The sequence below is a fragment of the Oryctolagus cuniculus genome, chromosome 10 (genome assembly GCF_964237555.1).
Source record: "Oryctolagus cuniculus chromosome 10, mOryCun1.1, whole genome shotgun sequence".
Classification (NCBI taxonomy): Eukaryota; Metazoa; Chordata; class Mammalia; order Lagomorpha; family Leporidae; genus Oryctolagus; species Oryctolagus cuniculus.
In genome coordinates, this window is record NC_091441.1 from 56,561,317 (window position 1) to 56,574,264 (window position 12,948).

The 12,948-nt window shown below is 40.5% G+C and overlaps 1 protein-coding gene across 2 annotated transcripts in view; it reads left to right on the forward strand.

Moving 5' to 3' along the window:
• Positions 1-12,948, forward strand: part of ROCK1 (Rho associated coiled-coil containing protein kinase 1) — a 144,512-nt gene that overhangs the window by 890 nt on the left and 130,674 nt on the right.

Below are 12,948 nucleotides of genomic sequence, written 5' to 3' on the forward strand. Positions count from 1 at the left end.
TGCCGAACTTTTAAGTGTAAAAAGTCAAGATAACTGATCATAGGTCATCATCATGTTAACTTCTTTTACAGTGTTACTGGTTACAAAATTACCACACAGATATTACAACTGCCTTTTTTGGTAGTGTTGTACTTGAACTTGTCATTTGAAAAGCATTTCGAGGAGGTTTTTATGCTATGAAAAATCACCAAAATCGTTTTTTGAAAATCATTCAGTGGTTGAAGGCATATGCAGTTATCTGTAATTAATTGGGATTAAGCCTGGTCAGTTTCTTCTAATATCAATAGTTGCACATTTTGTGTTTCTCCTTTTACTTTATTGAGCAACTAAAAATTAGTAATTTTTGTCTGAACAAGAGAACATACTTTCTAAAATAAAGTTTCAAGGAATACGTGTATATGTCTAGGATTTTACACTGTCTAAAGATAATTAATGTTAGGTGTGCACAATTTAGGGGATTAAAATTAGGGAGCAAAATAATGCTGGTCAGATAAAATAACATTTAAAAATTACATGTTGAGTTAGTGGAAAATTATTTAGATTGATGAAAATCAGCATACATTTCAGTTACTCTGAATCCCTGTGTATATTTTTTTCAGTATGTATGGCTTCATGAGGAGGTTTCTCCCCAAACCTTTCAAAATTACTCTAAGCATCCTTGACTGTGAAATAAGGCAGTTGTGGATTGTAGATTTGAAAAATCTCACCCACATTATGGATGCTCTTCCCTTTGAGAAACAGTAAAGAAGGTTGATGCTTACTACAATTTAAAACATTTTATTGAATGAGAGAAGTGGAATTAGAATACATCTTTCTAGTAAGAATTTTATAACTTCCAAGAAATCTAAGATGTCTTTTAATATTTATCCAGTTTCCATGTATCTTTTATTTTGCTTTTTGTTCTCCTTGTTCCATGAATTGTTTACATGAAGAGTTTAGTAGCTTTATGTTTTTTTCTTTAGTTGTCTTCCAGTCTCCTTATAGCCTCATTTGGTGGAAACCTCAACAGATATTTGTTTTTTATTAGGAGAAAGAACCCCACCTCTGATTCACTCCCTAAATGCCCATAGTGGTTGGGGCTGGGCAGCTAAGAAACCCCCTCCCCCCCAGTGCTATCCAGGTGCCTCATGGTGGGTGGCAGGAGCCCAACTATTTGAACCATCACTGTTGCCTCCATTGCTGCCTCCCCTGGGTCTACATTAGCAGGAAACTGGAATCTGGAGCCAGAGCTGGAAATCAAACCCAGGTACTCCTGTATGGGAGGCTGGCATCTTAACTGATAGGCTAAATGGCTGCTCCCTCAACAGATATTTATTGAGGTGAGAATAATAGGAGGAGATGTAAGTCATGGACTCTTTTCTTGAGAGTATAACCTGTTCAAGAAGACAAGGTGTAATCTCACATACATATATAGAAACAAAGCAAAACACATCACAGATTGAGACTCTGTGGTAAATTCCTAATAATTATTTAGGTAACATGGTTTTATAAATTGAAAGGAAATCCCTGTGGGTTCAGAAAGCCATAATATGCTATATAAAGGATGTATAGGATTTAGGTAGGGTGCCAGGGTGGAGAGGGGCAGATAGTGGAGAGTAACATAGAGGATGGTGATATGACCAACTATCACATGTTTAGGAAGATGGAAGAAGATGAAATTAGAAGTATTGAAGCCGGCACCGCGGCTCACTAGGCTAATCCTCTGCCTTGCGGCGCCAGCACACCGGGTTCTAGTCCCGGTTGGGGCACCGGATTCTGTCCCGGTTGCCCCTCTTCCAGGCCAGCTCTCTGCTGTAGCCTGGGAGTGCAGTAGAGGATGGCCCAGGTCCTTGGGCCCTGCACCCGCATGGGAGACCAGGAGAAGCACCTGGCTCCTGGCTTTGGATCAGCGCGGTGCGCCGGCCACAGTGGCCACTGGGGGGTGAACCAACGGCAAAGGAAGACCTTTCTCTCTGTCTCTCTCACTGTCCACTCTGCCTGTCAAAAAATTAAAAAAAAAAAAAAAGTATTGATTAGGGTTGCGTTTTGAAGGATTTGATGATTTGATTCTATTAGGCTGAAGAATGTAGATTGTCTTTATAAATATTTAATGGTCACAGCATGCTAAAGATTGTATCAGATGATAATATGGCAGAATGGGTTAGCATGGAAAAAGATTGGCGATAGTTTGAGATTGGGTTTTTTTTTTTTTCTTTATAGAGTAATAGTCCAAAATTGGGGCATGAGAATGAGGAAGATAGAATTGATAGAACTTGATTGTCAGAGTTGGGAAGGAGAAGGGGAACCAAAGAGAGGACATTGGTCAGATGACTAAAAATGTTGAGCCTGGATTATGGAAGAATAGTGAAAATAGCAAAGTCAGGTTTGGAAAGCCCTTGGGAAAAATAGGCCTACAGATAAATTCAATTTTAGTTTTGTATGTGAGGGGGATAGTGAGACAACTATGAAGAAGTGACCTGTAGACTAATAGAGATAGGAAACTGAGCTCATAATTACAAATAATGTTTTGGAAATCCTGCACAGAGGTGTAAGTTGAAATTAATATAATGATATGCGGAGACACATAGAAAGTGAAGATAAAAGGTTAAACAAAAGGAAGAATCAAGGAAGTAAGCAGTCAAGGCCTTCAGGATATAGACAGCCAGATACCACAGAGCCCAAGATTTGTACATTTTGCTGGATTAGTCAACAGGCAGATTTATTTTTCCCCCTAGTAATCTTACAATCTTGGCCTCCACTCTTTTTGAGTTCAGTTCCACAACTGTTTATTGATAACTATTATTGAAATTTTATTACCATATCAATCTGAACTTGGAAAAGATTGATTTCTCTTTGGAGACAAAAATTCGTTTTCTAATCTCGTAGAATACAGCGTGAATTTTCTTTGCATGCTATTTAATGTTTATCATTGAGCAGTTGTTCATTTGTTTATTCTGCCATTCAGAGTAACTTTGTCAGGTCACTTTACTTTTTTCTAGTGAATCTTTTCTTCTTCCCTGTCTGAACTTTGAGCCTCTCATGTATTGTGAGGACAGTTGCCCTTTTTCATTGGTTTCTTATCTGTCTCTATTTGACCTTTGTTGATTTATGTAACTGATATTTTGAGTATATATTAGGTAGCATGTACAACACTATAGCTCTAGATTTTTTTGTAATTTAAACTAGGTTATCATATTATATTCTTTACTTCTTTTAGTAGATTCACTCTTCAGAAATGAAACCTTCCACACCTTTTGGTTTCAGAAATTTGCTGACAGAGGTCTTTTTAAACTACCTTGTCCTCATCTTTGGGGTCCTCGTCCTTGGGGTCCTTGTCCTTGGGGTCCTTGTCCTTGGGGCTGGCGCTGTGGCATAGATTAAACCTCCACCTCAAGTCCCAGCTTCTCTACTTCCAGTCTAGTTTGCTACTGATGTACCTGGGAAAGCAGCGGAAGATGGCCCAAGTGTTTGGGCTCCTGCACCCATGTGGGAGACCCAGAAGAAGCTCCTGTCTTTGGCCAGGACCTTGTGGCCATTTTGGGAGTGAACCAGTGGATGGAAGATTGATCTCTCTCTCTCTCTATACCTCCCCCTCTTTCTCTTCCTCTCCCTCCCTTCCTCTTTCCGTCTCTTTCCTCTCTCCTTCCTTCCCCCTTCTCTGACTCTCTGCCTTTCAAAGAATGAATAAAATTTTTAAAAAGATTTTATTATTTATATGAGAGGCAGGGTTACAGAGAGACCGAGTGACAGAGAAAAGTCTTCCATTTGCCAATTTACTCCCCAAATGCCTGCAACCGCCAGAGCTGAGTTGATTCGAAGACAGGAGCCCGGGGCTTCTTCTGCTTTCCCAGGCCATCAGCAGAGAGCTGGGATAGGAAGTGGATCAGCCAGGACACAAACCGGCACCTTTAAGGATACCGGCGCCACAGGCGGAGGCTTAGCCTACTGTGCCACAGTACTGGCCCCTAAATCAATCTTTTTTTTTTTTAAGATTTATTTATTTACTTGAAAGAGAGAAAGTTAGAGAGAGGAGAGGCAAAGAGAGAGAGAGAGGGAGGTCTTCCTTCTGCTGGTTGACTCCCCAGTTGGTCGCCATGGCTGGAGCGCTTCTTCCTGGTTTCCCATGCGGGTGCAGGGGCCGAAGGACTTGGGCCATCTTCTACTGCTTTCCCAGGCCATAGCACAGAGCTGGATTGGAAGTGGAGCAGCCGGACTTGAACCGGCACCCATATTGGATGCTGGCACTGCAGGCGGCAGCTTTACCTGCTATGCGACAGCACTGTACCCCCTAAATAAATCTTTAAAAATAAACACTTCCTTACCCACAGAACAGCTTTTTTTGTTGAGATACTGTGATCTGTTTTTTGTTTTGTTTTGTTTTGTTTTTTAAGATTTATTTATTTGAAAGGCAGAGTTAGAGAGGAAGGGAGGGAAGGCTAAAGAAACATCTTCCAACTACTGGTTCATTCTCCAAATGCTACAATAGCCATGGCTGTGCCATGCTGAAGCTTGGAGCTAGGAGCTTCTTCCAGGTCTCCTGCATGGGTACAGGGGCCCAAGAACTTGGACTGCAGTTGCATTAGCAAGGAGTTGGAACATACATGGAGCAGCCAGAACTCGAACCAGCACCCATATAGGATGCCAGCATTGCAGGTGGCAACTTAACCAATTATACCACAATACCTGCCCCATGATTATATTATATTAGTAATTATAAAAAATAATGTAGCTAGAAGAACCTAATAAGTGGCTGTCCAACCTTTTTTTTAAAAAAATATTTTATTTATCTGTTTGAAAGGTAGAGTTATTTACAGTGAGAGGGAGAGACAGAGAGAAAAGTCTTCCTTCCGTTGGTTCACTCCCCAAATGGCCGCAATGGCCAGAGATGTGCCGATCTGAAGCCAGGAGCCAGGAGTTTCTTCTGGTCTCCCACAGGGGTGCAAGGGCCCAAGGACTTGAGCCATCTTCTACTGCCTTCCAGTCCATAGCAGAGAGCTGGATTGGAAGAGGAGCAGCGGGACTAGAACTGATGCCTATATGGGATGCTAGCATCGCAGGTGGAGGATTAACCTACTGTGTCACCATGCCAGCCCCTGTCCAACCTTTTCTTGAACACCTATTATTTAATTCAAGAACTAAACAAGTATTTTTCATATTATAAATGCTAAAATAGTATGCACATGCTATTTTTTTTTTTAAGATTTTATTTATAGCGACCAGTGCTGTGGCCTAGTGGGTAGAGCCACTGCCTGCATTGGTGGCATCCTGTATGGGTGCCGGTTTGAGTCCTGGCTGCTCCGCTTCTGAATTAGCTCTTTGCTAATGTGCTTGGGAAAGCAGCAGATGATTGTCCAAGTGCTTGGGCCCCTGCACCCACGTGGGAGACCAGGAGAGGCTCCTGGATCCTGGCTTTGAATCGGCCCACCTCCGGCCACTGTGGCCATTTGGGGAGTGAATTAGTGGATGGAAGATCTCTCTCTCTCTGCCTCTGCCTTTCTGTAACTCCTTTGAAATAGGTAAGTCTTTTTTTTTTTTTTTTTTTTTTTTTTAAGGTGCAATTAGCAGGGAGTTGGATTGGAAGTGGAACATCTGGGACTTGAACCAGTATCCATATGGGATGTTGGTATCACAGGCATTGGCTTATCATGCTGTGCCACAACACTGGCCCCAGTTTGTCCATTCTTAAGGCTTCAACTGTCATCTTTGTGCCCATAATACCCAGATCTCTAGTTTTGGAATTTTAACTTGTTTCAGATCTGAAACATTTAACTGCTTTCTGGGAATCACTCCTTGGTTGTCACGTTATAACTGAAATTCCTCATATTCCAAAATGTGTGTTCTCCCATAAACTTACCTGTTTGTCATTAGCAGCACTGCTATCCTTTTCACTAAACTGGAACTTTTGTTGTGAACATTTTTGAAAGTGCTAGTGCACACATTCGGTTATTAAAGCAGATTTTGGATAGCATTTCATAATCTAGATTATTGCCACATATGTATGCTGGTTGAAATTGATCATGTTTAGTGTTATGGTACTGCTGTTGGAATGAAAAGGCCCAAGATCATTACATCTTTGGACCTCAAACTAATGGTCTGCCAGTATTCATAATTTGTGAATTAATGAATGTTACCAATATCGGTTGGCTATATATGATTAGTTTGGAGCAGACTTGATGTTTAAAATGTTGCAATAATTTTTTTTTAAAGATTTATTTTTTGGGGTCTGGCGCTGTGGCTCACTTGGTTAATCCTCCACCTGTGGCGCCGGCATCCCATATGGGTGTCAGGTTCTAGTCCTGGTTGCTCCTCTTCCAGTCCAGCTCTCTGCTATGGCCTGGGAGTGCAGTGGAGGAAGGCCCAAGTGCTTGGGCCCCTGCACTGGCATGGGAGACCAGGAAGAAGCACCTGACTCCTGGCTTCGGATCGGCTCAGCGCCAGCTGTAGCAGCCATTTGGGGAGTGAACTAACGGAAGGAAGACCTTTCTCTCTGTCTTTCTCTCTGTCTATAACTCTACCTGTCAAATTAAAAAAAAAAAAAAAAAGATATATTTTTTGAAAGAGTGACACAGAAAGAGATACACAGAAAAAGAGCTCTTCCATTGCTTGTTCTCTCCCCCAATAAGCTGCAGTGGCCAGGGGTGGGCCCAGTGGAAGCCAAAAGCCTGGAACTCCCTCTAGGTTTCCCACATTGGTGGCAGGGACCCCCAGGTACTAGGGCCATCACTGTTGCCTTCTCAGACACATCAGCAGGGAGCTGGATCTGAAGTGTAGCAGCCAAGACTTGAACCACTTTTTTATGGGATGGCAGCATCACAAGCAGCTGTTTAACCTGCTGGGCTACTACACCGGTCCCTGAAGCAAGAATGTTTTTAAAAAACAAATTACTTGGCTGGCGCCGTGGCCCAATAGGCTAATCCTCTGCCTTGCGGCGCCAGCACACCGGGGTTCTAGTCCCAGTCGGGGTGCCGCATTCTGTCCCGGTTGCCCCTCTTCCAGTCCAGCTCTCTGCTGTGGCCCAGGAGTGCAGTAGAGGATGGCCCAAGTCCTTGGGCCCTGTAACCGCATGGGAAATCAGGAGAAGCACCTGGCTCCTTCCTTTGGATCAGCGCAATGCGCTGGCCACAGCGCACCGGCCGCGGCGGCCATTGGAGGGAGAACCAACGGCAAAAGGAAGACCTTTCTCTCTGTCTCTCTCTTTCTCACTGTCCACTCTGCCTGTCAAAAAAAAAAAAAAAAAATTACTCTTTTAACTCATTTATTCATTTAGCAAATGTTTGTATATGGTCTAAATTTGGATTCAAGTCAGGCCGTGCCATGTACTTGCTAGAGAATTTTAAGTGAGTTATTTTAACCTCTCAAATCCTATTTCATCTTTAGGAAAAAGTGTGGGAATAATAGTAATAGATTGTTGCAAGGATTAAATAATATAAGCAAAGCATTATCATAGTATACGGCATTTAGTAAGCATTTGATAATTGGTAATTGTTATTATATTTATAGTGTTCTTGTTATATACTAGTCACTGTGCATAGACTGGAAGTTGATATTTATTGTCTTCTTTAAGTGCAGAGTAATCTAACTGGTACCTCAGTCTATGCGCATAAATTCATAATCCAGCTGTGTTTTATTGAAACATCAAGGCCAATTGATTGTAACTGAAAATGGAGATAGTTACGTGGATTTAATAGAATGGGGAGCAGCCTGTGGAGGCTGTTTATTCATACCGTCATGATTTATAACACATCTTGTGTTTTAACACATCTACTTTGTGCTAAGTGTTTAGATTGATATGAAAGGTAATTAGGAGCTAATTTATGGAGGTTTAGTTGTTATCTTGGTCTCTTTTTGTATGTATCTTTTATATTTTTAGTATGTGTTCTGTAAATAAGCCTTATACTACAAGCACCCTGTGGGTGTATAGAGAAGTGGCTCGGAGTAACAGCTGAGAAATGAATTGGGTCATTCATTAATCTCTTGAGTCAGAAATGCTTTTAATCCAGAAGAAACCACATATAAAGTTTTATAATGGACAAAGAGTAAATTCTCAGTTTTAGATTAGACTTTGTCTAACTTTATAATTTAACTTTATTTCATGATTATAAGTTTTGGATAAGTAATGATAAGTGACAGAAAAGCCCATATATCAGGAAATATTACATATGGAGTACTGTGTTTGAAGGTGATTCTAAAGCTGCATTTTTCCATTCCAATCCCCACTAAAAAAGGGGGGTACATACATTTAGTTAAGTCCAAAGCAAAGCTGCTGGATTCTGCACACATACTTGTACAAGATGATGGGCAGATAGTATTGCAATTTACAATGGAAATTTTTTTTTTAAGATTTATTTATTTATTTGACAGGCAGAGTAACAGATAGAGAGGAAGAGACAAATCTTCCATCCACTGATTCACTTTACCCACTAGCCACAGCATCAGCCCCCATCCCTAACTTTTCTTTCTTCCCTACCACCTCAGTATATTGCTGAAGTAAGGTCTGTGGTACTGTGTTTCTTTTTACATTCTGTAATTTTCCTTGTGTTTCATGGTGATGTAACTTGTTCTTGTATTCTGAATTTCCTGTATAAATTGATACTCAGGCCTAAAAGCTTGACTTATTTATTTCATATATTTAGTTGACTTTCCATGGTTTGTGTGTATTTTCTTTTATGTCTCATAAAGAGGCATATGTTTCCTGGCCTGCCCATGCTTTTTGATGTTTAAGGTTAAATACTGTGTTTGGATGGCAATAGCTGTGACAGTGTCTTTTGAAAATCCTTCATTGACCTTTCATCTAATGCTTCCATCCATTGATCTTCATCTGAATTAAGTATTCCATTAACGATGGCAAAATAATGGTTTTCTGTCTTTCCTTTCACATATGTTAGCTATGAGTCTTCTATCAAGAGAAGAACTTTTATTCATCATTTAGGACTGTTTGTATACCATGAAATGCATTTCATGATATACAGGTTGATAAATGCTTTGGTCTTTGTCTTTTTCTTTTTTTTTTAATTAATTAATTTTTTATTTATTTATTTTTTTAAAAAGCAGAGTGGACAGTGAGAGAGAGAGAAAGGTCTTCTTTTGCCGTTGGTTCACCCTCCAATGGCTGGCGCACCACGCTGATCCAAAGGCAGGAGCCAGGTACTTCTCTTGGTCTCCCATGCAGGTACAGGGCCCAAGTACTTGGGCCATCCTCCACTGCACTCCCTGGCCATAGCAGAGAGCTGACCTGGAAGAGGGGCAACCGGGACAGAATCCGGTGCCCTGACCAGGACTAGAACCCCGGTGTGCTGGCGCCGCTAGGCGGAGGATTAGCCTATTGAGCTGCGGCGCCGGCGGTCTTTTTCTTTAATTGCTACTTTTCAAAGTAAGTCATTTTGAAGGCTTAATGTGATAGACCTGGCACAGTCAGACTGGGTAATTTGAGGAAGTTTAAGAAAAGGACTATTTATTTACAAAAGTATAGATAATATTAAAAAAAAAAAAAAAAAAAACTAGTAGTGATTGTACCCGTCGGACTAAAAACAATGAGGGTAGGAGCTGCTGCTACCTCTAAGCCTGAAGGGATAAGGGAAGAGAGAGGACTGGCAGTGTGGTTTTTAGGTAGAGCGAAGCATATTGATCTTGCATTAAGGGATCCAGGGAAATATATTCCTACCTTTATTCTTCTTGCCTACAGTTTCCTACAGGGTATTTTGTTTTTTAAAAAGCTAATATGTGGGGCTGGCATTGTGGCAAAGCAGGTTAAGCTTTCACCTGTGAAACTGGCATCCCATATGAGTGCTGGTTTGAGTCCTGGCTGCTCCAGTTCTGATCCAGCTCCCTGCTAATGGGCCTGCAAAAGTAGCCAAAGATGGCTCAAGTGCTTGGACGCCTGTACCCACATGGGAGACCTGGAGGAAACTCTGGGTTCCTGGCTTTGACCCAGTCCTGGCCGTTGCGACCATCGGGGGAGTGAACCAGCAGTTGTAAGATCTTATTCCCTCTCTCCCTCCCTGTCATTTCTCCTCTCTGTAATTCTGCCTTTCAAGTAAATAAAAAAAAAAAAAACAATATGCAAAAGAGCTTTTTTTTTTTTTTTTTAAGATTGATTTACTTACTTGAAAGGAGAATTACAGGGAGAGAGAGAGAATCTTCCATCTGCTAGTTTACTCCCCAAATGGCTGCAACGGCCGGAACTGGGGCAGTACAAAGCCAGGAGCCAGAAGCTTCTTCTGGGTCTCCCACATGGGTGTAGGGGCCCAAGGACTTGGGTCTTCTGCTGTTGCTTCCCTAGGCTCATTAGCAGGGAGTTGGATCGGAAGTGGAGAAGCCAGGACTGAAATTAGTGCCAAATGGGATGCTAGTGCTTCAGGTGGCGGCTTTACCTGCCCCCCCCCTTTTTTTTAAAAGATGTATTTATTTATTTGAAAGGCAGAGAGAGAGAGAGAGAGATGCAAAAGAGCTCTTGATATAGCCCTTATGGGTCATCAAACCATATATAGCCAGCATTTCTTTCTTTCCCATCTCTTAGTCCCCCTCCCTGTTTGTTATTTTTGGCGTCACTATTTTAAAAGATATTTTCAGTGTGTTTCAATTTTTATTGTCTTTGCTGATACTCAATTTGTCTTGTCTTTAGTTAATGGGAACTTCTTGTTGGTTCCCATGATACCTGTATATGACCCTAATAATTTTTGGTTAAACTTCCTTGATTTTTGCTATAGTAAGATGCCTGTGCTCATCTTGCACATTTCTTGCTCTAGTTACCTCCATTACCTGAGGTAACCTTCGAGTGGAATGATATTCTGAATACGCATTTCTATTCGGTTGAAATTGTTTCTTGTCTTGTTTCAGTGAATAGAGCTATGATACTTTATTTTTGACAAGAAGAAAAAGTACTTTATACTGATTATTTCACCAACTTGACAACATATAGGCTCTTTCATTTCAGGTTGTTTTCAATAGGAATTACTCTTTCCTTTTTTATTATTATTTTTTTAATTTCTGTATTTATTTGAAAGGTGGAATTACAGAGAGGCAGAGGGAGAGAGATAATAGTTCTGCCATCCTCTGGTTCACTCCCCAAATGTCTGCAACTGTTAGAGCTGGGCCTATCCAAAGCCAGGAGCCTGGTGCTTCTTCTGGGTCTCCCACGTGGATGCAGGGGCCCGAGCATTCGGGCCATCTTCTACTGCTTTCTCAGGCCATAGCAGAGAGCTGGATTAGAAGTGGAGCAGCTAGGACTCAAACTGGTGTCCATATGAGATGATGGCCCTGCAGACTGGGGCTTTAACCCACTGTTCTACAGCACTAGCCCCTACTCTTTCTTTTTTGATTAAGTAAAATTGATTTATTTGAAAGAGACTGCAGGTGAGAGATAGAACTTTCTACCACTAGTTCACTCTGCAGCTGGTCACAATGGCCAGGTCTGGGCCACACTGAAGCCAGGAGCCAGGAGCTCTATCCCATTCATCTGGATGGGAAGTGGAATAGCTGGGACTCCACCTGGCTTTTTGATATGGGATGCCAGTGTTGTAGGTGGTAGCTTAATCTGCTGTACCACAGTGCTGGCCCTTGATTTTATTTTTTGTGTGTAAAACATTTATGTGGTTTAAAAGTGAAAATTAGGGACTGGTGTTGTGGTGTAGTAGGTTAATAAGCTGCTGCTTGTGACACCAGCATCCTATATTGGAACACTGACTTGAGTCCTGGCTGCTCTGTTTTCAATCTAGCTCTTTGTTAATGCACCTGGGAAGGCAGTGAGATACAACCAAGAGACTTGGGCTCCTGCTACCCTCCTGGGAGACCACTTGGGGTTCTAAGCTCCTGGCTTTGGCCTGTCCCAGCCCCTGCTGTTGTGGACATTTGGGGCTTGAGCCAGTGGATGGAAGGTAGCTCTGTCTCTGTTGCTCTGCCTTTTAATAATAAAAACTAAATTAAAAAAGTAAAAATTGTACAAGATATAGCCAGGAAATTTGCACATACACATTCTCTCCATGTTTTGAAGACTTCTCATGTATATATGTTTACATTCCTATTTCTATCACTTTTTCATAAAATAACATATACCACAACCTGTATTGATGTATGGAGATCTTCATTTCTTTCTGTGGCTACATAATATTCAGTTTTGTTAACATTGTTTAGTCTATCAGTTGAGTTTGTTTATAATCTTTTGCTGTTAGAAACATTGTGCATAAATCTTTTCATGTTGGTTTTTTTTTTTAACCTGTCTTTGGAATAGACTCCCAGAAGTGGGGTTAATGGGTTAAAACAAAATTACATATATGTCTATATCTATCTATCTATAGATATATATGTCTATATATATGTCTATATCTATAGATAGATAGATAGATATAGACATATATGTAATTTTGTTTATTGTCACGGTATTCTCCTACTAAGAGTGTGCTTTTTTACATTTAAACCAGTAAGATGGGGATTGTCTTCTTCCCTTACCAACAATATGTTTTAAGATTTAATAGGTGAGAAGTGGTATCTGAATATAATAATTTTGATTTCTGTTTCCTTATGAGTAATGTTGAGCATCTTTTCATATTTTAAGGACCATTTGAATGTATTCTATGAACTGTCCATTTTTTTGTATGGTTATAATTTTTCTTGATTCTTAGGAGCTCTTTAAATGTTAGGCATCTTAGTTCCTTTTCTATGTTCTACATAGAAACATGTGATTGCAAATAGCTTTATAGTTTATTCTTTTGATTTTGCTTTAGTCTTTTATTTTGCTCATACTTTTTTTTTTTGCCACACAGAATTTTCAATAAATGTATTTGAATGATCAGTCTTCTCTATAGTTGCTTCAAGATTCGGGGTCATGGTTAGAAAAGTTTTTCCAATGTCCAAGTCTAAAGGAATTATCTGCATTTTATTTTAGTTCTTGTGTTTTAATTTTCACATTTAGTTCTCTAATCCATTTGGAACTTATATTTTGAGATATATCCAATTTCATCTTTATCCAAATTA